Genomic DNA, 15,938 nt, shown 5'->3' with positions numbered 1-15,938 from the left:
GCCCAACCAGTCTCTGCCCCAAATGGATCTCAGTATCTGAGGCTAACACAGCCACTGCCGCCACCACTGCCAATAGTCCGTATGTAAAAAGTAAAACTCCCAAATGAAAACAAAATATTACCTTTATCTTACTACTATGTGGGTTAACTGACAAAACGGTGGCAGGTAGAACTTCTTTGCACTAAACGTACCAATAAGAAAAGGAGCACTGTACAATGAGGAAATGACTAGAAAGGGGAATACCGGTAATATAAATTCTGAAGCTATCATTCTGGTTCAGATGTTCCTCATTCATGATGCACATCAGGCTCCCAGAAATGCAAGGATTTCACCTCCAGTTTCAATGTCAAGGGTGAATAGGTACGGAAGTTCAATGGCAGCTGTGTATATATATATCCACGCTCCCAAACTCAACAGCTTTGAATCAAGGACCAGAACACTTTTCTAGAATGGTAAACTCTAGACGTCAATATACCTGTACTCTGTAAGCACTTCTAAAGATAAAATTCTATGGTAAAATTGGAAATCTGTTCCAATTTTTTTAAATCCATTAAACAAAACAAAAACTGGTGAACTGGCAACAAATTACATCCCAGATGCTTCAGTTGTATGGATATTAAAAGAAATTTAAGCAACCCGCAACATTAGTGTGAAAAATAACTAAAAACATTATACCCACCAGAACCCCAAATAGATGAATACAGTAAAGTAATAATTTGCCAACAGAACTTAGCATGGACTGTATCACACTTGTTTTGAATATGAGGGCTACCTCAGCCAAAAATGTGAAGTAATAAGGAACAAGAGAGTCCTTTGATCATGTTCAGAGTGCCGTCTCTGTCCCACTGAGTATCCATTTACAACAAGCCTTCATATTCCTGGGATTAGGTAGCAGGGTTGCCGTGGAACGCTTCCAGGCAGGTTTGCGAGCTGGCAGAAATTACCGCAGGCAATTTTTGTCTTGCAATTGGCCTCCTTCTTACAGATATTACAATGCACAACTGTGAGAAGGGGAGGGGAGAACAAAGCAATCCAGAGGAAAAATATCTGGGAAATGTTCTTTAAAATCTCACCTAATTCTTTTGTTTGCGAATCAAAGAGCTTTTAAACTACAAGCAAGGAATATTCAAGAGTGCTCAGAGACCGTTTCCTGTTTTGTTACTGATCACTGAGCTTTATAAGAAATTCAGGCTTACAGAAGCCGTTGACCTGAATTTAAGTCATAATTACTTGTTTCTTCTAATGCTTGCTTAAGGCTATGAAATGTGAGAGTCTTCTGTTCCTGAGGTTTGGGTTGTTGTTTTTTCTATGAGATATAGAGAAAGCACACCCGTCGCAGAAATGTTTTTCTCCAACAGAATCTGAAGATTGACCCCAATTCCCATTCTACTTTATCTGTCTTACTTCACACAGAAATCAGTATGCTTAGGGGAAGCTATTGTCAGTATTCATTCATAAAAGAATTGTCACAAAATCTTACTCTATTATAGAAAGTTGGGGAAAATGTTGCATCAGAATTCTGATTAGCTGAAATGTTCAGTCCTACGCTGATGCAGTTGCATCAATTTACAATTTGTTCTGGTTCTGTTTTCCTACTGACCGGTCTGTTAACTGGAAAATTAGATATTTATTTTTGAAAGTGTTCATTCTCAAGATGATAGTAAGTATATTATGTTTTATGTATTGTCAAAGGCTTTCACAGCCGGAATCACTGGGGTGTTGTGTGGTTTCTGGGCTGCATGGCCATGTTCTAGTAGCATTTTCTCGTGACGTTTCACCTGCATCTGTGGCTGGCAGGGATTTCCTGGGCTGCCTGTGCCACTGGAAAGCCCTGTTAGAGGCACCACATTCTCCCGCATCTGGGTTTGGATAGGACTGATAAAGTTATTTTAGGGCAATAACAACATGCAGGTTATAGACAACCAAATTGGTTTGCTTAAGAAAAAAGCTTTGGAACAAAATGTAGCAGGAGAAAAGAAAATCTCAAGCTAGTCATTCGAGAAATCAGGAAAGCTATGTTTTATTATTTTGGTATTACATGAATTCAAATATCAATGTGTGTGTTTGCGGGTGGGGGTGGTTGCCATCAAGCTGCAGCTAACTCATGGCAGCTCCATAGGGTTTTCAAGGCAAGAGACGTTTCAAGGCAAGAAGTAGTTCCCATTGCGTGCCTCTGGGCAGTACGCCTGGACTTTCTTGGTGATCTCCCATCCAAACACTGATCAGGGCCAGCCCTGCTCAGCTTCTGTGATCTGAGATCAGGCTAGCCAGATCTACTTAGTCTGGGGACAATGTAATAGGAATATTTAATTTTAATAAATGTACATTTTACGTAAATCCTTATGTACACTCTCAGATAATCGTCTTTAACTGTTTGTGAATTTGCTTGTTTCGATTCCGAACAATAAACTCATTGTGAAGTCATTTCCATTACAAGGATGTTCTCCGGAATAATATGTTCGGGCGTAGAATCATAATATTCTTATTATAACTGTACTTTGCTCATGTCTGTAACATTAAAAACAGTAGCTAATTAGGCGTGGTTAATGTCCAGTGTGCTGCATACAGTTTTGCTTATGAAAAACCATTTCTTTAATTAGATTTTGGTTGTGATATCACCAAACAAGATTGAACTACGGATAGCATTCCTGATATATCACTATTCGGTATTTATTTTCTGTTCCTGTGTCGTAAATCAAGCCTGCTGGTTTTCAGACCAAAGCATTATTTTTATTACTGTCAGCTCTATTACTTGATTTGACATATATACAGACTCTTGCAAATAAAAGGGAGTTTTGCCACTGACTTCTTCAGCATAGTGACTATAGCATAAGTGGTAAGAAATGCAGCTCCTTTCATACTATATTTATTCTCCAGTCTGAAGTTTGACACGGTAACTGACTAAAATTGCTCACCCTGATCCGACTAAGGCCGACACATACAATAGCAAGCTAGAGTGTAGGAAGACTTCCTTCTGCTTGGAATACATTTTGTGCTGCCTTCTGATATGACCCAGCCCAGCATGACTGGGGACTCCTCGGCTGAGGGCTCAGATGTAGGAGAGTACACAGGTTTGGTCCCAGAGACACAGGCAATGCCTGCTGACCCAGATCCTTGGACTCGAGAAGTGCCTGCAGAACCAGGACCAGAGGCTCAAACAGACCCAACAGGCAGGGAGCCACAGCCAGGCCCCAGCTTTGCGGCTCCCCAGCCTCCTGTCACCAAGCTAGGAGAGGCACTGCTAGCTCACTTGTCCCTGTGACTCCAGAGCCCTGGGAACAATGATGCAGGAAGCTGCGTGCAGAGGCGTAGCAAGGGGGGAGCGCCTGGTGCACTGGTGCGTCCTCTGCCCCTGCCCTGGAACACCCCCGCCCCGCCCTGGAACACCCCGCCACACCCCGGAATGCCCCTGGAGTGCCCTCGTCACACCCCCACAGGGGTGCGCGCCCGGTGTGTCACGCACCCCCCGACTCCCTTGGAGCTACACTTCTGGCTGCATGCCAGTTTACAGGAGAGAAGATGCAGCAATAGGCTAGCAGCTCTGGTATGGGCTGGCTTCGTTCAATGAGAAATCTTTGAAGGAGCTAGAATGGAGCAACTCAACTGCATGGGGTTTTGCACTGGTGGGTGGGGTATTCAGTATATAAGGGACTTGAAACCAGGCAGTGTTGTGGCAGCAATGTTATGTTCCAACTAGGAAGCCACTGCTTGTGTTCTTGTCACTTGAATCCTGCTTTGACCTTGGTTTGGACTTTGGACTTGGCTTTACTATATCCCCTTGTACTTGGTACTTCATGATCTGATGGTACTTCATTAAACTGATGGATCCTTCGTGAACTGTCCCTGACCTTGATTGGTGAGTGCTGGTCTACTACACCTTCTGGCTCAAAACAATAACAACAAAACACCAGGTAACATGTAATTCTTTAAGAGAAGTAGCTGATGTCCAGCTATACCTGCTGCGTAGGCCATCACCCGTGAGGTTCAAGATAAGGTGGGAAAGAGGGGAATCAACTCAGGTATTGGGCAGTTGGCGCAGGATGGTAATGCTGCACAGTGGGTTGTTCCTTTCACTCATCAAATTCCCCTGGTGTGTAAAATCTCTGCACTGTGACAATATGGCTTTCGCAGTAGTCTCATCTTGTTTTGGGCTGGAGCACATGCTCACTTCTGTGAAGGAATTGCCAAGGATTTGTTGTTTGTGTTCATTCTCTATTCCGAATCTTTGCAAAGTAAAGAAGGCTTCAACAATGAGGGAAGGAGGAAGGTGACTTCTAATGAAACCCACTCACTCCGCTCCCAATTTTAGCCATTCATAAGCCACAGATTCTACAGTTAACGGGTGGATCTGAAGAGCCAGAGACCAGACTGTCCTCCTTGCCTCAAAAAGCAGGGTGCGGAGATCCAGACCATAGGAACATTTGTCACTGCATAGAGCTTGTGCGGGTACAAATATTGCTTGGCTTTGTTTTATTGTTGCAAGTTGACTTGGGCAGCTCTGGAAAGGTGGTATACACATTTTATCAATTAATCGATTGTACTTTCGTAAAGATTTCTAAAACAATTGAGGAAAAAGGCCACGTCTCAGTGATCTGCTTGGAATGCAGATGGTCCCAGGATCAATCTCTGGCATCTCCAGTTAAAGGGATCCCATGGTAGGTGATGTGAAAGAACACTTCATAAGACTACATAAGTACAAGAGCAAGAACTGAGCCCAACTTAAAGGTCAGCAACAGTTCCGGGACATATGCTTGCAAGAGTTAGATCTAAGGGAAGTTTGACTCTTGAAAGGTTATTCCCTGGAAATCTTGTTGGTCTTTAAGACTCATGGACTCAGGTCTTGCTCTTGGACTGCAGACCAACATGGCTACCAGCCCCAGACTATAAGACCCTGAAGAGCCTCTGCTTGTCTGAGAGCATTTATGCACCTGGTGAGCCTACATTTCTTTCAGGGAAAATTTTCAGTTGCACACATGTTTGCCCCAGTGGTGGGATCCAAATATTTTAGTAACAGGTTTTCATGGTGGTGGGATTCAAACTGTGGGGTAGCGCCAATGAGGCTGGGTGGGACACGACAGGGGCGTGGCTGGGCATTCTGGGGGTGGGGCATTCCTGGGCGGGGCTGCGGCAAGGACGCAGCCACTGCACCGGTCCTTGGGCGGGAAACGAATGCACGCAGGCGCAGGCTGCCACGCATGCCAGTGCACCTCCTGCTAGACTGCTTCAAGTTCTGTGTGCTACTGCTGAGAGGAGGGGCGTAACTAAGGCAAAAATCACGTGGCAAAATCACCAATTAGTAACCCCCTCTCGGCACACACAAATATTCTCGGGAACCTGTGAGAACCTGCTGGATCCGACCTCTGGTTTGCCCCCTCTCAAACTCACTACGCCACAGATCAAATAATCCCTGTAGTTCGTGGAAGCGGATGAAGTGAACTTTTCCCTGCCTTCGCATGGAAAATGAAACACACCATTGTGTTCGCCTTCCTTTGGGTTTTCCACTACTCTCCACCTTGCCCACGCAGGAGCAGTTCTACCCCCTCCTCAGCTGACATTTCTGGGAGATCAATGGGGCTACTTTTTAAAATTTTTGACACATTTGGTCTATTGTTAAAATGGCTCCAAAAAAAGACGAAAAAACCTCCCAATTCTGAATCTGGGGGCAAACAAAATGGCAGCTGGACTCTGAAGTACCAGCAGGGCACTTCCTGGCATGTGAATTAAAAAATGCTGGGAGACCCCACTGCTGAGAAAACAGCCTCGGGGTAAGTACTGCATGCATAAGGGGCCCGAGTAAACAATTCTTATCTTGATGAACCAATGGTCTCATTCAGTATGAAATAGATTAAGTGTGAATGTCACAAGAGGTTGGAAGCCCAGAACTAATCTGGAGCCCAGTTATTTAAGCACTGCTTAGTCCTAGGCATGTTTATTTGGAAATGAATACAACTAATTTTAATACAACTTATTTCTGTTTCATAGTTAGGCATAGAACTACAGCTTTCTGTTATGTTAGCCTTCCTTTTTTAAAGCTTTTAGACTCAGGGAAGTTTGGAATATCTTTTTGTCTTTTTCACAGTTTCCCAGAGACCTGCTTGTTAAGTTTTCAGAGTTGACCTGAACTTGCATGTTACCGTTTTTTATGTAAAATAAAGTGAAATATTTCTACTAATAAGATTATGGCTCCCACCCAAAACAATGAACCATGTTAGCACCAAAATGCAGGAATAATAGTGGAATCCTAAACAGGGTTGCATTCATTTAAATCCATTGAAGTCAATGGTCTTAGAAGTGTGACATTCTGTTTAGGATTGCACTGTAAATATTTTTACTGTAAATATTTTTGGCACAGTGACAAAATTTCCCAGGGCCAGACACCCCCATATAAAAGTAATGGCAAAAACTACAAAGATCAGAACTTATATAAAACCAAAGTTTATAATTTATACAATGACGTTAAATAGGAGATATATAAATTAATTCCTTTAACAGGAACCGTATGTAAAATATCATCACGTTTCAGTTTTTTTAAAAATTTAAAATAAGACCCATGACTCAATACATTCAGTGGATTGGACCCAGCCAGGTAATGCAAGAATTATTTTGTGTTTAGATTTAGAATGATGCCTTCTTCACATTATCCTTTTGCAGAGACAAAAATGAATTGTAAGAACTAAAAATAGCAAGGAAAACTCCACATTCTGCAGCGTGATGGTTAAACTTTAAACCAATTCAGTCCCTCTCGGGGCACTTGCACACATGCAGAATAATGCACTTTCAATCTCACAATTGCTTGCAAGCGGATTTTGCTATTCTGCACACTTACCAAGTGCATTGAAAGTGAATTGAAAATGCATTATTCTGCATGTGCGGAAGGGGCCTCTCTGTATGGTAGATTAGGCTGATTTGGAGTGATTGGCCCAGAGTCACCCAGCTGAGTGGAATTTGGACCTGGGTCTCCCAGATTCTAATCTGACATTCTAACTCGACACCATATTTGCTCTCTATGCCATGTTGGCTCTGTTTAAAAAACACTGTTTTTCTCTGGGTGTTTTTCACTGGGTGAATTTCCCATGTTAGCATATAATATGACAGACCAATCCAAGATCAGTAACGCACGAGGATGCAAATTTCTGTTTGAGAGTCACAATATTTTACTGTCGCTCCATATCTATCTGCTGCTTTTTTGCTTGGATCCATTATAATGCACGTTTAAGTTGTTTGCCAAATCTAGTAAGCCAGTGTACAGTCAATTCCTCAAAAACTTCCTGAATAAATGTGCAGGTGTTCTTTAAAGGTATGGAAGGAAAGATGGCTATTTGAAGAGCGATATGAATAGCACAACAACAACAAAAATAGACAATTCTGTACTTAATTACAAACGACTGATTTAGAAAAAACCTGCCTGGAAGACAAATCATAATCAGAGTCACATTTTTCTAAGCCCGTGACTCCAGCTACCCTTTAAAAGATATAGCACCATTTTGGATTGCACTGTTGAAATGCAAATGAATCAAACCATTTCTCTATCTCCAGCCTATCCTTTTCAGCTCTGGCTTCTTCTGATTCCTTTTATTTGTTTGTTTATTTTAACTATTTATATCCTATCTTTTAAGAGTACCAGTTCCTGCATGGAAAATACCTGAAAATTTGGGAGGTGGAGCCTGGACTGTGTGGTATTATACTGTGTTGAGGCCCCTCCCCTTTCTAAATCCCACAATTCCGCACAGTCCATCCTCCAAAGCTGCAGGTCAGTGGTAATTCTGGGATAGCTCCGGGCCCCACCTGGAAGCTGGTAATCCTACACCTTTTCTTATACCCTGAGACAGCTTAGAAATATGGCCACCCACAAGCCAAGCAACATACAATGTGAGAGACATTTTTCCCCAGCGGGCTTCCTTGTGAAGGATAGATTTTATAAAAAAGCTGAAATTTGAACAAGCTGACTTGTGACAGGCAATTAATCTCATCTTGTGCTCATTAGAAGCTCTGTGAACTTTTTGAGAATTATGATCTTATTCTGTTTTCTCTGTGTTGCTCTGAAGATGCCAGCCACAGATGCAGGCGAAACATCAGGAAAAAATGCTACTGGAACATGGCCATACAACCTAGAAAACCCACAACTCCCTAATATTGAAGGTATTTTGGATATACATTGTAAAGCAAAGCACAGTATAAATATCTGAATCAATGAATAAAGGGTCTGTTTCTCAACAATTAGCAAAGTTCAAACGTGTTATTGTTTGTGTACATTATGTAATTTTTCTAATTACAAATGTTTTGTAGTTATATATGTGAAGATAGCATTTTTTTTACAAAATGTGTGAAAATATGAGCACTGTGGAGGCCTGTAAGTATCTATAAGGGAATTTTTCCTTACTTGATTGTTGGATTAGATTGATCATAAATTGTCCAGAAACACAAAACACCAGAAGATATGAAAACACACACACAAAGAATGTGTAAACACATCCCAAGAATGTGTAAAATTATCCTCAAAATCTATAAGGGGGAAAAAATGTGCCATATAACTGCCTTAGACAGGCAGATTGGCATTTAACGTGGTTCATCTTTCAGTTAACAGAATTCAAATGTCCCTGGAGAGGACAATGCTAATATCAAACATAACTGTATACACTTTGCATATGAAATTCAATTTTAGCTTTAGTAGGGCCCATAAAATTGAAAACTGTACTATAAGGCCAATAACCTTTAATCAAATTTTATTGCAGGAGGAGAGCTGGGTGTTTTGGTTTTGTGTGTTTTGCCCAACCGCTTCATAGTCTCGAGTCCTAAAACAGATACATTTTTCGGTTGGTGTTTTATGTAGTTTTACAGAATGCTTGATAGATACCATCACTTTCCCTTTATTAGAAAAGGGCTCTATTAACTGGGAAAGTGCCTCTTGGCTTGCAGCTGACATACCACGCTCAGGAAAAATAAAAGCTGCCTGTCTCTCTGTCTCCCATAATAACAAAGATTAGTTTGTTTGGGTCAGATTTTCAAGTTGTGTCAGTGGGCGCATAACAGTTGTGCTGTGAGAAAACAAACATTTTTTTAAAAAAAATCTCCTCACACTTTGATTCCTAAAAATTCTGGCTGGGATTCAGAGACCTGTTCACCTAGGTCCCTGAGCTCAAAGAGGCCATGGGCTTATGGGTTATTGAGTAGCTGCTGCCCTCTCCCACCATGCGAAATCAACATGTTTAAAATGAAGGCAACTTTCAATGAAATGATATGGTCAAGGCAGTCAGCTGATTGAAAATCTCATGGGGCATGCCCAAGTCCTTTGGTATATGAACAAAAGGAGCCACCATATATTGAGTCAGTCAGTCTATCAAGGTTGGCATTGTCTGCTCTGACAGGCAGCTACTGTCTCTCAGGAAGAGGTCATCCACATACTACCCAATCCTTCAACTGGAGATGCTGGAGACCTTCTGCAGGGAAAACAGATGCTTCACCTGTGAGTCCCATCCCTTTCCCATTTTGAAAGCAGCTCCTCAAGAAGGAAAGCCAACCAATCATTTCAGCAGACTTGAGGCAGCGCTCCCAGCAGGCTCTCTCCTGCAGAAGTAGTCCATGCAGCCCTAAAACAGACATGAATTCCCAAATGCTTCTACTAATACTAATTTTGCAGCTGCTGCAGCAACTAATAATTTCTAGCTATACTCATTTTAAGACTGCTGCAGGTAATAAATTATAATATAATAAATTATAATTATTGTGAATTATACTCATTTTTTTTAGTGTTGCCACTTGCACATTTAGCAGATTGGGACGGGTACTGCTTCCTCATAGCTGCACAAGACTTGGGTGGCCCAAGTTCCACTGGGCTGACCCAACCCAGCTAGGGGAAGCCCATCAGCCCACCAGGAAAAGTCCTGGTGGCCATAAAGGCCCGTTCTCCCCATCCATGTATGGTCCCCTGGGCTCCTTCAAGAGAAGGCAGGATAAAAATGCACTAATTGATTAGCCATTGTGAGTGTCCTTGCGGAAAGAACAATAGGATTGTAAATTGAGGTAAAGCTAGGAATTCTCCCCTTCTGAGATCCTGAACATGATTGGCTTAGGTGGTCTGTCAGGAAGGAAAAGGCATTATTTGGCACATGTTTGGGTAGACTTGTAGGCCAGCCTGTAGGTCCAGATACACGGCAGGCAGAAACAGGCTCTGCAAAAGTATGATATCTGGCAGTCGGGATCCCAGACTTTTTCTCATTTGCTCGACAGCCGTGGTGGTTCAATGCCTTTGAGCCCTTTCTCATATTAAACTTCCTCTCCAGAACTTCCAGCCCTCTCCTCCCACTACGACTTCTGTTTAGAACTCCTGCCACCCAAGAGGTACACTCCCCAGTATGCAGATTCAATTACCCAGCTGGACCTCTTTGATTGCTCGGACGGCTCTTCTGAACCACGCGGAACCAGGGCTTGGTCCCCCCATTTGTGAATATAGATTACAGCACAGGAACTCGTTCTTCGCAGACATAATCACATGCTTCTTTTATTGAAGATAATGTCCATTAAGGGGCATTGGTAATAAGTTGGATTACATGTTGAAGAGCTTTCCCTTTGAAATGAAGATAAAAATGATCCACCCAGCTGCATGCTGTTAAGACCCTCGGCCGGAGTCTGAAAGGGCAGGGAACATTTAATGGGTGTTTATGGCTTGAAAAATCAGTTCCTCCTTTCAATGAAAGATGAAGCAGAAGGGGAAAAACTGGATGATAAAAGGCAGCCCCAGACTCAGTAAGAGAACCTCACACGCAGAATATCTGTTATTAGGATAACACAGGATACCACACTCTGCGAGGCTGAGGCCGGGAGATTTTTTTTTTTTTACTATTATTAAAAGCTTATTGTAAAAGGATTTTCTACGATTGTATTTTTGCATGCCAACAAAGGGTCAGCAGAGAGAGGGCTAATGAGTCAAACCCAAATATTTTCTCATAAAAATGGCTAGGTTAGTATGGAGTGAAGTTCTTTGAAGGTGTCAGGTGAGAATTCATGGAACAGTATTTTCGACTTTTTAAGAAAAAAAAAATCCCAGGAAATGCCGCTTTAAGCCTTTTATGAAGGAGGTTCTGCATTTGAGAGGGATCATTTTCTCTCAAAAATGTGGGCAAGCAGCCTAAATTCTCTAATTGAGTAGTTTGCTTATAACGCTGGGCCATTAGGTGAATGTAAATGGTTACAAGCTTAGCAACAAAATAGTCCCATTAGGATTTTGGATCCAAAGGGGGTCCGTGGGTTAGTGTTACTGTTTCAGAATTCATGCATTGCGGGTGGGGGGATTACCCCATCATTTGCTTTGAAATAATTCAAATTAAATCGGACAACTTGCTTTCCTTCTCACAGCAAATAAATAAATAAATACTAGTAAACAGAACAAGCATGATTTCCTGAATGTGTGACCTAAGACAAATAACCGTCATATGGAATAATTTTTGGAATATAATAACCCCCCAAAATCACGTCTGGGAAAAGAAAAACACAATCTTCCCAGAAATATAAGTACATGTCTTGATTGCATTGTGGATACATGTAGATTTCTATTGTTTAAATATAAGTGAAATATAATTTGCTGAGTTTCTATTTCATGAAAATGACAGAGGCGTTTTTACGAACTTTTTTTAATCCTGCAAGAATTCAGTGCATGTTCCTTTCGACAAAATATGTTCTATCACTACTAAGGAATTTATTTTCTCTCTTATTTTTAGGGTTTCTTTGGTCACACACCCTTCCCCCCGCCCATCTTTCATTAATGTTTTATGCATTTATTTGGAGTGCTTGTATGCTGCTTTTCCATTCAAATGGCCCCTTGAGGCATCCAATAAATCTGGTTTCAAACACAGAGGGAAATCAGAGCAGAAATATACAATAACAAAGTTAAAGCATCATTAGAAGAGCAGCTCTAAGCAGCATACGCTCTTGTTTAGAAAGGTGCAACTGTTTAGGATTGCACTACAGACATACCGGACAAATCCATAAGCAAATGCAGGGTGCGTTAAAAATGTAGTTTGCCTGATCTCTTTCAGCAGCCTTCTAGGATGCAAAGGTTTCCAGTTTGGGAAGCCGGAAAGAATGGGATAATCTCCTCTTGAGGTAGGAAATTCCAATAATTTGAGAGCTGCAACTGACAGAGCCCGTCTGATTTCAGATAACGCCAGTTCCTTCAGGAAAGCAACATCAATTGACTCCAGATCTTGGGCAGGTTGATCTGGTTTTAATGGTCTGTTAAATATTTTTGGGGAAAGGCAATTTAGGGCTTTAAAAGGTCAAAGTCAGTTCTGTGCATCCGTTACAGTCCTATGACCTTGGAGATCCAGGTCCAAATTCCCAGTCTTTCCTGGAAGCCCACTGGGTCAGCTTTGGACAATTACTCACTTTCCCCACCCAACCTACCTTGTTGTGAGAATAACACAGTGGAGGGAAGAATGATGTTGTAAACTGCTTTGGCTCCCAAGCAAGGATGAAAGCAGGGCACACATTTCTAAATAAATAAATAGAGCCAGCACCTTAAGCCTGGACTAGAGGTGAGTGCAGAGGTGTAGCTCCAAGGGGACAGGGGGGCAGACGCACTGAGCTTGCACCTCTATGGGGGTGTGGCAAGGGTGTGGCAGGGCGTGGTGTGGCAGGGCGTGGTGGGGTGGAGCGGGGCGGGGCGGGCGGGGTGTTCCAGGGTGGAACGGGGGTGGAGGACCCACACCGGGCGCTTTTCTCTGGGTGAGTGCAACAGAAGCACTGGTTTTATATGTTGATTTTGGTGCACCCTAGTGAAGATTCTCACAGATGCAACCATGGCCAATCCTGCTTACGTTTCTGATGAAGTTTAGGCTAATATGGACTATCCAGACTACTATTTGTGTATGAAATGAATTGCAGAACAGGATTTCTTACTATCGTGGCATCTTAGAGAGCCAGTGTGGTGTAGTGGCTAAGAGCAGGTAGATTCTAATCTGGAGAACCGGGTTTGATTCCCCACTCCACCTGAGTGACAGAGGTTTATCTGTTGAACCAGATGTGTTTCCGCACTCCTACATTCCTGCTGGGTGACCTTAGGCTAGTCACAGTTCTTTGGAACTCTCTCAGCCTTACCTACCTCACAGGGTGTCTGTTGTGGGGAGAGCAGTGATGTAGGTATAGATTTTTTAATGAGGGTTTGCCCCTGGGGACATGACCACGCCTCCCCAAGCCCCGCCCCTGGCCTCAGTGCTTATAAAAGCAGCTCTCCGAGGCAAGGGATGGCAGACTTCCCTGCCCCCCCCGGCCCACCCACCCTCATTGGCTGGGCTCCCAGCTGGCAGCTGGGAGTCCCTTCTCCCTCCCCTCCAGGCAGAGGGGTACCTAGGGAAAATGGATCCCGGTGCAAAATGTGAGGTTTGCGCCCCCCGCCCCCCATGGGCGGCTGCTGTGATGCTGGAATCCACCCCCAAACAGTATCACATTCAATGGTGTTTAAATTAGGGAGCCCAGATTCTCCTTTTAAATCCATCTTAAAGGGAGAATCTGGGGTCCCCAGTTAAAACAACATTGAAAGTGATGCTGTTTTGGGGTGGTTTTGGGGACCTCAGATTCTCCCTTAAAACCCATGCCGAAGGAGGTGGACTTAAAAAGAGAATCTGGAGAAATTTGGGGGGTGCCTGCTGTCAGAGGTACAGTTGTTAAGCTAGAAGCACCAAACTTTCAGGGTATCTTTAGGAGACTCTCCTGATGATACCACTCAGGTTTGGTGAAGTTTGATTCAGGGGGTCCAAAGTTATGGACCTTCAAAGGTGTAGCCCCCATCTTCTATTAACTCCCATTGGTAACAATTGGGGATGGGGCACCCCCTTTGGGAATCCATAACTTTGGACTCTCTGAACCAACCTTCACCAAACCTGGGTGGTATCAGCAGGAGACTCTCCTGATGATACCATCCAGGTTTAGTGAAGTTTTATTCAGGGGGTCCAAAGATATGGACCCTCAAAAGGGTAGCCCCATCTACTATTAGCTCCCATTGGAAACAATGGGGGATGGGGGCACCCCTTTTGGGGGTCCATAACTTTGGACCCCCTGAACCAAACTTCACCAAACTTGGCTCCTATCATCAGGAGTGTCACCTGACGATAGCCTGAAATTCAGTGCCACTAGCCTAAAAACTGTGCCCCCGCGGGCCAAAAACCGAAAACACACAAAAAAACCACAAACTGGGGGGTGGGGGAGCTTCGGACATGCAATGGGGGGGTTGAACCCGAGAACCCGCCCCTTACCTACGTCCTTGGGAGAGAGGAAGGGAAAGGAGCTTGTAAGCCACTTGAGTCTCCTTACAGGAGAGAAAGGTGGGGCATAAATCCAAACTCCTCTTCGTCTTCTTCCTTTAAAAAGAGGGGGTGTGCTGGAAAGAGTTGCTTGGTGACGGACGATTCTGAAAATGAACCGCGTGTCTGGAAATGGATCCCACTTAGGATACTGAAACAGTGAACAGCGGCTCAGCGGCCCCTTTGTTGTCTTCTGAACAAAGCTGCAACCCTTCCGCCCTTCTCATTGGCAATCCTGCGGCGTCACCACTTCACCTCTCATTTTCACCTTTCCACGACAAGTTGTGAAGGACTCTATAGAGATTTAAGGCTGGCGAAGAACGTCCGCGTTCGGCAGATATTCTTAGGCAAAAATACTGACACCGACAAACGGAGAGATGAAAAGTGACAAGCGCATACATATATACAGTCAGAGAGAGAGAGAGATTTCGTATGCGGCTATCAGTGCTCGGCCTACCCTTCTTCCTTCCTTCCCCGCTCCTGTCTAGCCTTTTAGAACAGTGGTGCACATATCAATACAATGATCAGAGGCTCATTTACAAGCTGCCGGGTTTTTCTGCAACAGCCTCTAAATAAGAGATTCTTCCTGGAGCTGCAGTGATTGAATTTTCAATCATTCATTAATCACTTCCAATGTTATCAGCTTAACTGGTGTCAGGCCTTCAGCAAGATCAGCACCTCCTGCCATTTCCGGCTCTGGCAGCATAGCAGCGCCTTTCTCTGTTCTCAGCAGGCTGGTACCCAGGCATTATCATCTGCAGGGCTGCCTTGCTCTTTGGCTTCCCCTGGTTTTTGTTTCAAACTCAACAAAACAGTGTTGTTGTTGTTTTTTTTAATGGAAATGTGATGTCCAATTGGAGCTCCATTTCTGCACCATTGCTGGAACAGAGCTACTGTTGACTGTTTAATTAATTGGAAGAAGAGGTTACTGTGTACCCCTTCTCGGTTCACCTCATGTTTGGTTGGATGCAAACAGTGAACCCAATCATCACTGGCACTTATGCCTCTTATTATGAAATGGCACTGCGCCTCCCCACAGCATGCCCCGCCACAGCATGTCCCCCACAGCCCCCCCTTACAGCCATCCCCACTCTGCCCTGTAGGCAAGCTGGCAGGCGAAAGCAGTGCTGGTTTTCTGAAGGCTGAGGCTGCGGGTCAGGAAAGCGCCCCTCTCTAATAGCCTCTGGGGGCGGGCAGAAGACTCGCCACTGCCTTCTCACAGCACTGGTCTTCAGCCTCTGCCACCGGCCACCCCATGCCCAAAAATCTCCCCACGTGCCTCTCCGTGTGGCTAGGCCAACTGGTCACCTTCTCAGCAGCACTCACCCACCCGGGACACCTGCAAACTAGCTGAGCCAAGCCATGACCACCAGCATTCTCCGCTTGGCAAGCAGCCCCTGACAAGCAGGTGGGTGGCAGCAAGTGAGAGGGTTGGTGGGTCAAGCAGCAGGCAGTGGTGGGCAGAAGCAGCAGGGGCAAGCAGCTGGTAGGTGCAGTAGTGAGCAATGGGTGTTAGCTGGTGGCAGCAGCTGGGCGGCAGTGTTTGGTGGGCGAAGCAGCAAGTGGTAGGGAGAAGAGGCAGCTGAATTCGCCCCCGCGTGATGCCTGCAAATAGCATCAGGGGCACTGGCTCCCTCTGTCCCA

The sequence above is a fragment of the Sphaerodactylus townsendi genome, linkage group LG02, assembly GCF_021028975.2.
Source record: "Sphaerodactylus townsendi isolate TG3544 linkage group LG02, MPM_Stown_v2.3, whole genome shotgun sequence".
NCBI classification, from domain to species: Eukaryota; Metazoa; Chordata; class Lepidosauria; order Squamata; family Sphaerodactylidae; genus Sphaerodactylus; species Sphaerodactylus townsendi.
The sequence above is the reverse complement of the archived record's forward strand: the minus strand, read 5'-3'. Positions refer to the sequence as shown.